The sequence below is a fragment of the Protomyctophum parallelum genome (assembly GCF_964188405.1).
Source record: "Protomyctophum parallelum genome assembly, chromosome: 4".
NCBI classification, from domain to species: domain Eukaryota; kingdom Metazoa; phylum Chordata; class Actinopteri; order Myctophiformes; family Myctophidae; genus Protomyctophum; species Protomyctophum parallelum.
Genome location: NC_139700.1, coordinates 11711354 through 11723517, shown reverse-complemented (window position 1 = coordinate 11723517; position 12164 = coordinate 11711354).

Below are 12164 nucleotides of genomic sequence, written 5' to 3'. Positions count from 1 at the left end.
GTATGATGATAAGAGCGCCCCTCACTTCACACAGGTGTTATTACTTATTACTTGTGGATTAAAGGACCCAATGCCAGAGTGTAATTGGTTTTCGATGGTGACGTAATGACGATATGTTTTAGTGTTGGGAGGATTAAAGGTAATGCTCCTGTGTATACATGAATGTAATCTGGCACCACTGCCGTATCAGGCACAATTTGCTGGGACGGTGCATACGCATCAAAAGTGGCGGATTGGCTGGGACGGAAAGTGGCGCAAAGTAGCCACAGTATACCGCTAATCAACTTACAAATTACATATACATAGTATATGTATGTATAACTAGCTCTCAATGATGACGTAAGACATATGTGGATTAAAGGACCCAATGCCAGAGTGTAATTGGTTCTCGATGGTGACGTAATGACGTACATATACAGATCACCTAAAACAGACCTTTTGAAATTAAACACATTTCTCGAAAACATGGTAAAGTATCTATCATCTCCGACTTCTGCAATTATGATAATAGGACATTTCAATGAAGACCAATATAGTGAGAAAGGTAGAAGTATAAAGACCTTCATGTCAAGATTAGGCTTTTAATCACAAATCCAACTACAGATTACGGAAGTATTTTAGATCATGTATATTTTTACAAATGTGAAAGTATTATTACAGAAATTGAAGTTAGAGACACCTATTACTCTGATCATGATTTAGTATTAATATCACTATAGTCCAAGATGAAATACATTTAAAACAATTGACAATTTACAATAAATAATACAAATAATTATACTGTATAGTGTATACGTGATAACATATTTTAATTCAGTTTATATACCTTTTTTTTCATCACATATCAATGATTTATTTTTCTTTGAGAAACTAAAAAGGGATCCAGAATATTTCTAAATCGATAAAACTGTATTTCTTTTATAGATAGAAACTTGAACCATACTTAATACTAGTTTAAAGTAGGTAGGTAGCAAATAGTTACACCTAATAATTAGAAATTTCAAACGTTCCTTCACAGAGATACTGAGATTTGACAGTTTATAGCGGTCAAAAGTACTTGTGCGCTCTGCTTGCGCACTAGTTGGCCATTCATGGCCTACTAGTGTGCAACAAGCAAGTATGCACCCGACAGAGTGCAGTTCTAGTTTGTGTTACTTTTGTGTGATACTGTAACTGTAGTGTGATACTGTAGTGTGGCGCAGTAGGGAACTTAATTTGCTAAATAATGAAAACAGACAGCTGAAATGGGGACATATGAGGTTTCTGCTCGATAGCAACGATATGCTATAAATAAATAAAGAAACCAGAACAGAACAGACCAGACCAGACCAGACCAGAACAGAACAGAGTCATAATAGCTATTGAAAACCAGTCCTGTTTCCCCCAAAGTCAGTGGCCTAGAAAGACGTTAGAGTGACAGTTATATGCGTGTGTCATTGAAGCACCCCCCCCAAAGTCATTCAGTAAGCACTTCATCCAGTGATGTAAAGCAGCATATTGCATTGTAAAGCCACTTAATGTGTTCCTCATACAAGAGAGGGGGTAGTAGTGGCGTTTCAGCTCAACTATCTTGTTTGTGGACTCAACGAGCTGTGTAATTACTCCACAGACGAGACAACGTATCATTGTCACTGCCAGCGGGCTCTGTAACAGAATGTGTGAACTACTATAAAAGACAGTGCTTCTCACCCCCACAGTTCACCATTTGTCAGCCTTCTGATTGGTCCCTGACTGACTATAACCAGCAGGCTCATTCTGTCGTGCTCCGCCCTGTTTCCGCCTTGTTTAAGTTGAATTTGCTAAAACATCATTTTTGGAAAACACTAAAACAAACATGATATGTCCAGTCACCATGCTGCACCTGTGATGTTCCTTTTTACTGATGAGGTGTCTTTTCTTTTCTGAAGAAACAAAAACCAGCGTGCAGCAGATGTGGGAAAAACCGGGTCAGGATACAGAATTACAGATGAAGTGAGTTTAAAGCAGACGTCTTTATTTGCATTCAAAAGAGCAATCCACCGTCAAGACAAAGGCACAAAGGGAAAAAAACGTCCTCTGGGAACTCTGGATTAAAAACACACAGCAACTCATTTAGCCAAAAGTGAGCAACCGGATCCAGCAGAACCTCGATCAACCCACAAACCTGTCCTTATATTTGTAACTAGGCCCCTCCTCTCCCGGACATACGGAGCTCTTTCCGGTTGGAGAGAGGCGGGACCTATGACAAAGGAACCTGATCCTGTTTTAACTGGAGCCCTAATTTTTAGACGATAAACCGATATAATGAATACATAGTTTAAAACTTAACAAGACTTAAATGTAAACTGTGAACAGACTCTTATGAACATGGTTAATCATAACTTAAAAGTATATGAAACGGAAACAGACTTGTAGTTAGGAAATGTTTAACGGAACTATAAAATAAAACTGAACATTCTCTTTTAAGAAGTGAATTAACACGGTTTAACCCAATGGAGCGAAACACTATAATCTTATAGCACATTCTAAATGAGTACAAGTTGCACTCACTATTAATAGTTTCATGACCGATTGTTGAAAGTCATTCTTTAAGTTTAACTGTGGAATAGTTTAAATCAGTAAGAGTTTAATGACAAAGTGGAAAATGGAGAGTGGCCAGCTGGTGACTCACTCCAGGGGAGTGAGCTTCAAACAAAGTGAGAACAATAGCTTCGGATTCAGGTGTGAAGTGTAAAAACATTCCTGGCCTGAGTTCTATATGATGAGTAAAACATTTTACTTACAAATAATGACAATAATATTGGTTCATTTTATAAGGAATTATACGACACTGACACCAAGTTTAAAATAAGAATTGAATGCACAGAATATCAATACGAAGCAACTGAAAAACACGTTATTTCAATGGTAGTGGATGGAGAGACAGGATTTTTGTCCAACCACGAAACGGCAAATGGCTGCGAAGAGGGGCACAACCACGGGCGGGACTTGACAAAGGGTGAATTCACTTTCCAGCCACTGGGCTGTCTGCCTCGCCTTCACGCTACATGGTTGCTTAGCAACTAAAGGAAATTGGAGGTGCCTTTGAATTGGGGTTAACGAGTTGCTATATGAAGACCAGAAGCATAATGAATGATGAATGTTTCCCAGAGCTGGATTTTGTTGAGAAATTTAAACCACACACACACACACACACACAAACACACACACAGTCACACACACACACACACACACACACACACAGACACAGACACGTTTGATTTTTGTTTGTTTGTTTCAGTGCAAATGGAACAAGGAACTTGTACAAGGGATGTAAAGGAAGTTGACTTGTTATTTGAGTGAGTACAGTATGCAAGTATTGTTTCCGTAGGAGACAAGACGGGAGAGGCGGCTTGTGATTGGCAGAGGTGGGCCGTCGGCCAATGGTTGTAGACATGTCGAAGGTACAGAGCGTATGGGGGACGAGGATTTATGATTCTGTCCCCATCGGACCATAACTCAGACGGCGCTCAGTCGACTCAAGCGAACTTCAGGGGCGGCTGTGGCTCAGCAAACGCTCGCAAACACACGCACGCACGCACGCACGCACACAGTGACACAGAGTCACTCTTGGCTTGGCAAAAATGACAGAAGGTGACTGTCTGTGGCTGAACGGCTGTGTAACTTTGTGCAGTATTGATTTCGTTGACTAATAGCCTATTAGCCTACTATGACGAAACATTTTCATCGACTACCTTTTTCCACTGACGAAAACTAAATGGAAACTAAATGAAAACTAAGCTGATGACTAAAACTAAGTCTAAATATATTAACAATTTCATCAACAAATAAAAACAAAAACGTTAGGAAGGCCTATAAGTCGTTTTACACTTGGTTGCATGCTGAAAATAGCAGATCTACAAGCTCACAACGCATCGTGACACGTTGTGAGCTTGTAGATTTAGTCAACTAAAATCGTATGACATTTAGTCGACTAAAACTAGACTAACGCTAAAACATTCCAGGTGTTCTAAAACTAAAATAAAAAAATTCTGTCCAAAACGATTCTGAAATGTCTGTGTGAGTGTGCGTGCATGTACGTGTCTACGTGAGTGGTGAGTGTGTGTGCTTGTGTGCATGTGATAGGCAAATGCAACGTGGACTGTTGCCATGACAGCATTGACAGGAAATAGGAAGGGCCTGGTTTAGTTGGTGCTGCCAGAGGATTCTAAATATGCATGGGAGTTACTGAAGAGGTCACAACCTTCCCATGTTGAATGACGTAAACACTCACGTTCATGCACACACGCAGTCACACACGCACGCACGCACGCACGCACGCACGCACGTGTTGTTGCAGAGAAAGTATTAGTGCATAGGAGGCCACTAATAAAAGGTATATGGTTCACACCGTTTCAAAATACTGGACCCTAGTAGGGAACACAATTATCGGTGTAGTGTTTGTTATATATGTCCAAAACTGTTACTTTTCAGGAAATGGAAAAGATAACCTGTGTTCCAATGGATTCAATGTAGTTTTTTGGTTAAATATTTATAAAACCTAGACACATTTAACCACTTTCACTTAAAAAAAAAAATCTATAAATATAGCAAAAATAGCTGATTCAGAGCAAACGTTTTTAACTCAAATCTTTGCTTCTGGGGGGTCCCTGGAACAACATATTTTCAGATGGGGTTCAGACCTATTACATATATTTTTGAGGTCCTTGACATGAAAATGTTTGAGAACCACTGCACTGACATAGAAACTTCTCAGGTCTAAATGTGTTAATAACAAAAAACATTGCATGGATGCACCTGGGACATATCCTCAGTGATGTATCCCAAGGTCATCTGGGTTTTGGGTCTCATGAACATCATACCCCTCACTCAGGCGACCAAGTCCCGACTTACGTCCCAGTAGCTACCCTTAATCAGTCCGACTATAGGGGAAAACCAGGGCCACACAATCCGTTGGAACTATTCCAGAACTACTCTGCCAGGACTGAGAGGTACACTTCTGGCGCATGGAAGGACTAGGCTCTGTGGGTTGACTCCTGTCCTGGCCACTCCTGCTCTCACCAGGCCCAGGACCTGTGCGTTGCACCAGAGTCCCAGCACCTGCAGACACTTCATTCAGGAGTGGTGGGCAATGGTTCCGCAGACTCCACCCGAGCGAGAAGGTGTTGCTGCGGGCTCCGCTTGCTGCTTAAATGGCCCTCCTAAAGGCCTCACGAGGGTTTGTTGGGCTTCCTCCTCACGAAGGACACAGGCTGGGGCGCTAACCCATACTGCTCACCTGGGTGCCGTCTACATTCCGGCTGTCACCCGTCTCTCCAGTGTTCACCAGACTATACCTGGTTGTCACATTCCTATTCCTATGAGTCACTATAAATAGAAGAACTATAACAAAAAACATCGCATGGATGCACCCCGTAATAATAACAGGGAGGGAGACAGAGTGAAACCGGTGCATATTCCAGGTCCACTCACCTATTGTCGCCATGGCAACCGTGAAGCTTGTTGAGGAGGAGGGAGGCCAACATGGGAGAAGTGAAGAGCCCTGGGATAATTAGCCAGCTCATTATAGAGCCTGTTGAATAGGTCTCTCTGGGCTCCAGGAGACATTCACTGCCAGGAGAGATGAATGGAAAACACAGCGACCAGATGAGAGACCTCACATCAAAGAGAGAGAGCGAGGCGGCCACACTCACTTTTATGGAACACACATATAATACACACCAGCCAGGGGACATCTGCATGGGGAACAGGGAGACAAAAAGACTGAGAGGGCGAGAAAATGTGGCTCAGCATTCATTTACCCACAAATATTGCTCCTATATAGTCCTAATCCTCTAAACTCCTGTGTGTGTGTGTGTGTGTGTGTGTGTGTGTGTGTGTGTGTGTGTGTGTGTGTGTGTGTGTGTGTGTGTGTGTGTGTGTGTGTGTGTGTGTGTGTGTGTGTGTAGCTGGCGTGTGCATGCGTGGCTGCGTGCGTGAGTCAGATTGAGTCATAAATATTGGAGAGTACTTGTACATTTTCCCCTTAAGGCCTTTTACTCCCTTTAGTGCTCTACAAACACATGAAATACGTAGGTAGTACTCCCACGCACGCACGCACACGCACGCGCGCACACACACACACACACACACACACACACACACACACACACGCACACACACACACACACGCACACACCTTGAGCTCTTATATCACAGCACAGTCAGGAACATTACGTGGGAGCCATAGATGATCTATGAGAGAAAGACAGCTTTAATAATACTGGGGATCTATGATAGATCCCCAGTATTAAGCTGTCTTTCTCTCATCCACATTCTAGTGTGTTTCTGTCAGAAGGCTTGTTATGCAGGCAGGCCCCCTGCAGTCATGCACTATAATAACCCAGGAACTATATAGCCGCAGTGTGCTAGCTAGCTGACCCATATTGTCCTCAGCAGTCCTGGATGACAGCAGTGGTTTTTGAGTGGTGCAACCACTCCTATAGACAGCTATGTGTGTCCCTGGGTCCCTGGGTCTGTCCGAGCACGAAAATAGCGTTTGTTCACTGTTCACTGTTGCACAGCCTAACATACAGCCACAGGCCAGGGAGGAGGGCTTGTACAGTACAGTACAGTACAGTACAGTACAGTACAGTACAGTACAGTACAGTACAGTACAGTACAGTACAGTACAGTACAGTACAGTACAGTACAGTACAGTACAGTACAGTACAGTAAGGTCTGATTTTTGACATCAAGGACAAGGTCCATTATTTCTTTGGCATTTGAGCCATGGACGGACCACCATTTGATGAGATTTAGCCTGACTCAGACCCAAAATATTTTGTTGTTTTTGGATGAGATTTTGTTCACAATTCTATGCTGTATTGATGTTGGTACCATTAGGAGAGATAACAAGCGTTGATCAAAGTAACAATTCTTCTACATTCTCAAATTGTGTAGACTTCTTGTACATTAAGTATAATGCAGATGTTTAACAATTTAACTCTTGAGAGCATAAAATGAAACCAAATGGACCCGTACGCGTTGGTTACAAACTCTCCATCATTTAGCTGGGGACCACCTGGAAGTTCCAGGGCGGCTGGCAGTGATTTTGGGTGGGGGGGAAGGGGGGGCCATTATACTATTATGCTACTAGTTTAACCTGCAGCAATAGCATCATCATTCCAGATATCAAAGTACAGCAATGACACTACTACAGGCCTATGCTTTGTTACAGCAAGTGCTCCACAACAACAGAAGTGCATGCCCACAACAAACACTCCACTGAACATTGTTTGTATTTGTATGTAGACAGTAGATATCTGCTCTTATACTGTCATTAATAATGACAGTATGCATGCATGCACGCACACGCACACACACACACACACACACACACACACACACACACACACACACACACACAGTACACACACAAGCGCCGAGACGAATCAAACAAACACACACTCACACGCGCAACTGGCGCAAACGGCACCGACCAAAATGGAATAAAGATGCAAGCAACTTGCAAGGCACACATGCACATGCACGCACGGCACCGAAACAACACTAACACACGCACACAGCCTCTCTCTCTCTCTCTTCCCAACTCAATGTGAGCTCGAGGCTCGAGCCACTTTCAATGTGATTAAACCAGCGATTATGTTTCTTAACTTTGTGAGCTGAATCATGAATGAATGAAGCAGACAGACCACAATACCTTTCTGAGGGTCCGGACTCCGGTGTGCGGTCAGCTGTCTGCCCCAAGCAAGAATTTAAAACTCACAAAACGTATTTTGTCTCCTTTCCTTTTATTATATCCCAAATGGACTATATGCTCCCAGTCTCTTAACTTCATTTTCCCCTCCACGGACACGGGACAAAACGTTTATAAAGTAAACAATTATAAAATAAATAATAATTATTTCATTTAAAATACTTCCACCCGGCCGGCACCCGCCATTCTTTCACATCATAAACAACCACACAGGTGATGTGATTGGTCATTAGCCAATGACCTCACGGTCTGAGGCGGGCATTAGGGCTGAGCACAGCCCTCTATTGGCTCTGGGGCTCATATTTAGCCCCAATGGTAAGTAAACCAAGCAGGCGTATCTTGGCAGCTGTCAATCATTCAACGCAATGAAAGCCAATGGAAGCCTTTTGGGCTGTAAAAAATCAGCCCATTTTGACCTATTTTGTGTTTTTCTTGTAACCAACTATTTGATGCTGTTGCTGCTTTAGATTATACCAGAATATAAAAGTATCTATTCTAAAACATTTTAATAATAATTTCTCATCTTTACGCCATAAGATAGGGTAGGGAGGGCTGAGCCGCTGAGCCCCCCTTGCCCATTGATACGAGCCACCCTGGTGGAACCCTCTCAAGGACCACTGTTGAGAACCACTGCTGTAAGCTTTGCATGATCTGTGTTACATTTGCTTTGCTGCTATATGTTATATGTGTTGTTTACATGTGTTACATGCGTGAGTATGCAAATATGTGTCTCCTGTGTGTGAATAGAACCTGTTTGTGTGTGTGGGGGAGGTGGGGGGGGGGGGCACACATGCCATGCAGTAAAATAAGGCGTACACATGCAGTAAGGCATACACATGCATGCCCGTATGTCTGCATGTGTACAGTGCAGCCAAACACATCTCTTCTTATCCAATGCCCAATAGCCTAGAAAAAGATGCCTAATATTCAACCCAGCAGCAGACAGCCTCTGCCTGCCTGCCTGCCTGAGCTACAGAAGTTAACACTTCCCCAGACAGGACCATCATCACACCCACACGTGACACACTGCATGCAAGCCAGGCACGATGCCAACCAGTCCAGTCCAGCAGGGTAGGGTAACTCCTGGATCTGTGGACAGTCTTTGATATATTGCCCTTGAGATATTCTATTTCCAGAACAGCAGAGAGCGCTACTTCACCACAGTGATGTTATTCTATTGCAGTGGTTTTCAACCAGTGGTCCGGGAGGCGGGGAGTTGGGGTCTTGGGGACCAGCTAAATGATGAGAGTTGTAACGAAATGGTCCCTTATAGATCTTGAACTCTTGAAAGTGTAAAATTAAACGGGTCCAAGGGTCCATTTGGTTTCATTGTTAAATATCTGCATTACTTACTTTAAAAGAAGTCTACACAATGACAGAATGTAGAAGAATTGTTAATTTGATCAACGTTTTCCTGTTTTTCATATAATTCAAAATGGTGGGAGATCTAATGGTCAGAGGTCAAAAGTCAGTCATGAAGAAGACTTGATTAACTCCGGCCTCCTCTCCTCTCCTAAAACACATAGGAATTTGCTTTAGCATTTGCGTGTGTGCATTCCATTTTCCTTTTTTCACATATAACAAATAAATACGAACAACACAAATACAACACTGTGCAAGAAGTATAAATATAAAGTGCAGAGTTATGGATCATAGTGCAAACATTGTCCGGTGTCATAGTGCCGGTGACACTCCCTAGGGGGGCGGAGGTGGGAGCTGGGAGGGAAGCCAGAGTCATTTAGCAGCCTGATGGCTGAGGGGAAAAAGCTTAGTCTGTGGCGATATTTTGTAGCTTTCGGCAGCCGCAACCTTCTCACCCGCTGCAACTTGACGAGATCTTTTGCAGCTGCACCGGTGATGATGGAGTGTGTGAGACTCATGGACGGACTCCATGTGATGGACTCAATGATGGCTGTGTAAAACTGAGCCATCATGGACTCTTCCTCAGCTGCCTGAGGAAGTACACCCTCTTCTGGGCCTTCTTCAGGACTGGAGGGCCATGATGTTAAGTTCCCACTTCAGGTCTCAAGAGAGGATCATGCCCAGGAACCGACATGACTCCACTGGGATCACCTGGTTGCCTCCCAGCATGATGGGAGGGGGTGGGGCAGCGTTCCTCCTGTAGTCCACCACCATCTCCTCTGTCTTTAGCATTAAGCTCTAAATTGTTGTTGCTGCACCAACTCCGCAGCCGCTCAATCTCCCTTGGAGATGAGGCCCACCAGGGTGGTGTCATCCGCAAACTTCAGGAGCTTGACTGCGTCCTCCGTGGATCTGTTGGCTCTGTATGCGAACTGCAGTGGGTCCAGCACAGGATCTGTGTTGTCTTCAGGTGAGCCAAGACAAGGTGCTCCAGGATCTTCAGGACCACAGAGGTCAGGGCGACGGGTCTGTAGTAATTTACGCCCGTGACCTTGGCCCTCGGGGATGATGGTCGAGGCCTTGAAGCACGCTGGGACATGACACAGCTCCAGCGAGGCATTAAAGATGTTGGTGAACACCGGGGTGAACACTGGGGCGAGCTGGTCGGTGCAGTGCTTCAGGACGGAGGGGGAGACAGAATCCGGGCTGGCTGCAGGTGCGGGGATAGTGGTTGTGTACATAATTTTTGTTTTGATTGTATTGCTGTATTGTTGTATTGTTCTTTCTGCTTTGGCAATGTAAACGTATGTTTTCTCATGCCAATAAAGCCCTTTGAATTGAATTGAATTGGTTGTGGAAGAGGGTGGGGGGGAACCTCTCTTTCTCAAATCTACAGTAGAACTCATTGAGCTCATTGAGCTCGTTCGCAAGGGGGAGGTTGTCAGTTGCCTGTGGGGACTTCGGCTTGTAGTTGGTGATGGTCTTGAGGCCTTTCCAGACGGAGGAGGAATTCCCCTCAGAGAGCTGCTGCCGCAGTTTCTCTGAGAAGCGATGTTTCGCCTCCTTCACCGCTTTGGCAAACCTGTACTTCGCTTGCATGAATAGAGCCACGTCTCTCGCTGCGCCTGGCCACCTCCTTCTCCGACCGTAACCCCCTGAGTTGGGCTGAGACCAGGGCTTGTCATTGTTGGAGGCCTTTGTGGAGCGGAGTGGGACACAGACCTCCTCACCGAGGCTGATGAATGATGTCTCACAGTGTCAGTGTATTCATCCAGGTTGTTTCCAGCCTCAGCCCCCCCCACTCGACGAAGTCCTGGTCACAGCCAGTGCTCTCCAGACTCCATGGAGTCGCTCAAATGCGTCACTGGACCATACTCTGTAACTCCGCACTACATGTTTGGAGATTTTTTATCTCTGCCTCTGCCTGTAGTGAGGGATCAGATGGATGAGATGGTGATCACCATGTCTAGCGCAGCACGGCGACAGAGTGGTATGTGTAACTTAAACTCTGCAGCAAGTATTTTTGCTCTAGTACAGCCATTGCACTTTTAATTCTCCGTTCTGACATTTTAAAATCTACATGTTAGTATTTTAGAGTTGACATTTAGAGCTTGTTGCTGAAACTTGCATACTTTATTTATATTAACCCTTCTATGAATTACTTACTTTTAGATGTACAGTCCAACACCTGCACATGTTTGGATATGTACTATAGCCTTTGTTCAGGCCTATATGTATTATTTCTGTTTATATTTGTACATTGTGTACTAAGCCTGTTGCTAAATGTATAGCACTTTGGTGATTTGTTGTATATATTTTACACTTTACAACTTTACTTAGAGGTGTATCATGGATGGATTATTTTCTGTTCTGTAATTTGACATGTACGATACAAGCATTGAAGTGTAATTTTATATTTCTGCCCCTTGGCCAGTTCCCACCTGTAAAAGAGACTCAGTCTCAATGTGTTTTTACTGGATAAATAAAAAATACAAATACATTCTATTTTGACTATATCTGCGAAATTTCAGTGGCTGGTATAATCACCAAATTCCTTTTGGGTACCAGTTTAGCTCGCTCTACTCAAACATTGGTAAATAAAGCAATAACACATAATATGTCAGATGTCAATTCAAAACGTGAGCAAGTTGATTAAAAAGGTTTAGTTTTAATTTAAACAGAATTCTCAGACAAAGGCACATGATGCATGGTAAAATAATTAACCAATCACTGTCCAGTGGAGTTGAATGAGTGCTGCATGTAAATCAGACCTATGGTGTTGTGTGGACATCCTTTTCATCAGAGGTGCCAAACCAGGAACAAACGGTCTTAAAACAGCTTTAAAACAGCCACAGAAAAAGACAATGGCAAGTGTCTAAAGTAAGCTGCAGGGTTATGGCAGACACAATGTTAAAACATGGTTCATATTTCATATGAGGTGCTCTAAGAGTACTGATGTTGTCACAATGGACTTGGTTGTACCTAGGATACTAGGTGAGTATAGTTAATTTCCTGGTAGAACAGAAAACCAGCAGTGGTCTAGATTTCTTCAGGACAGGAGTCG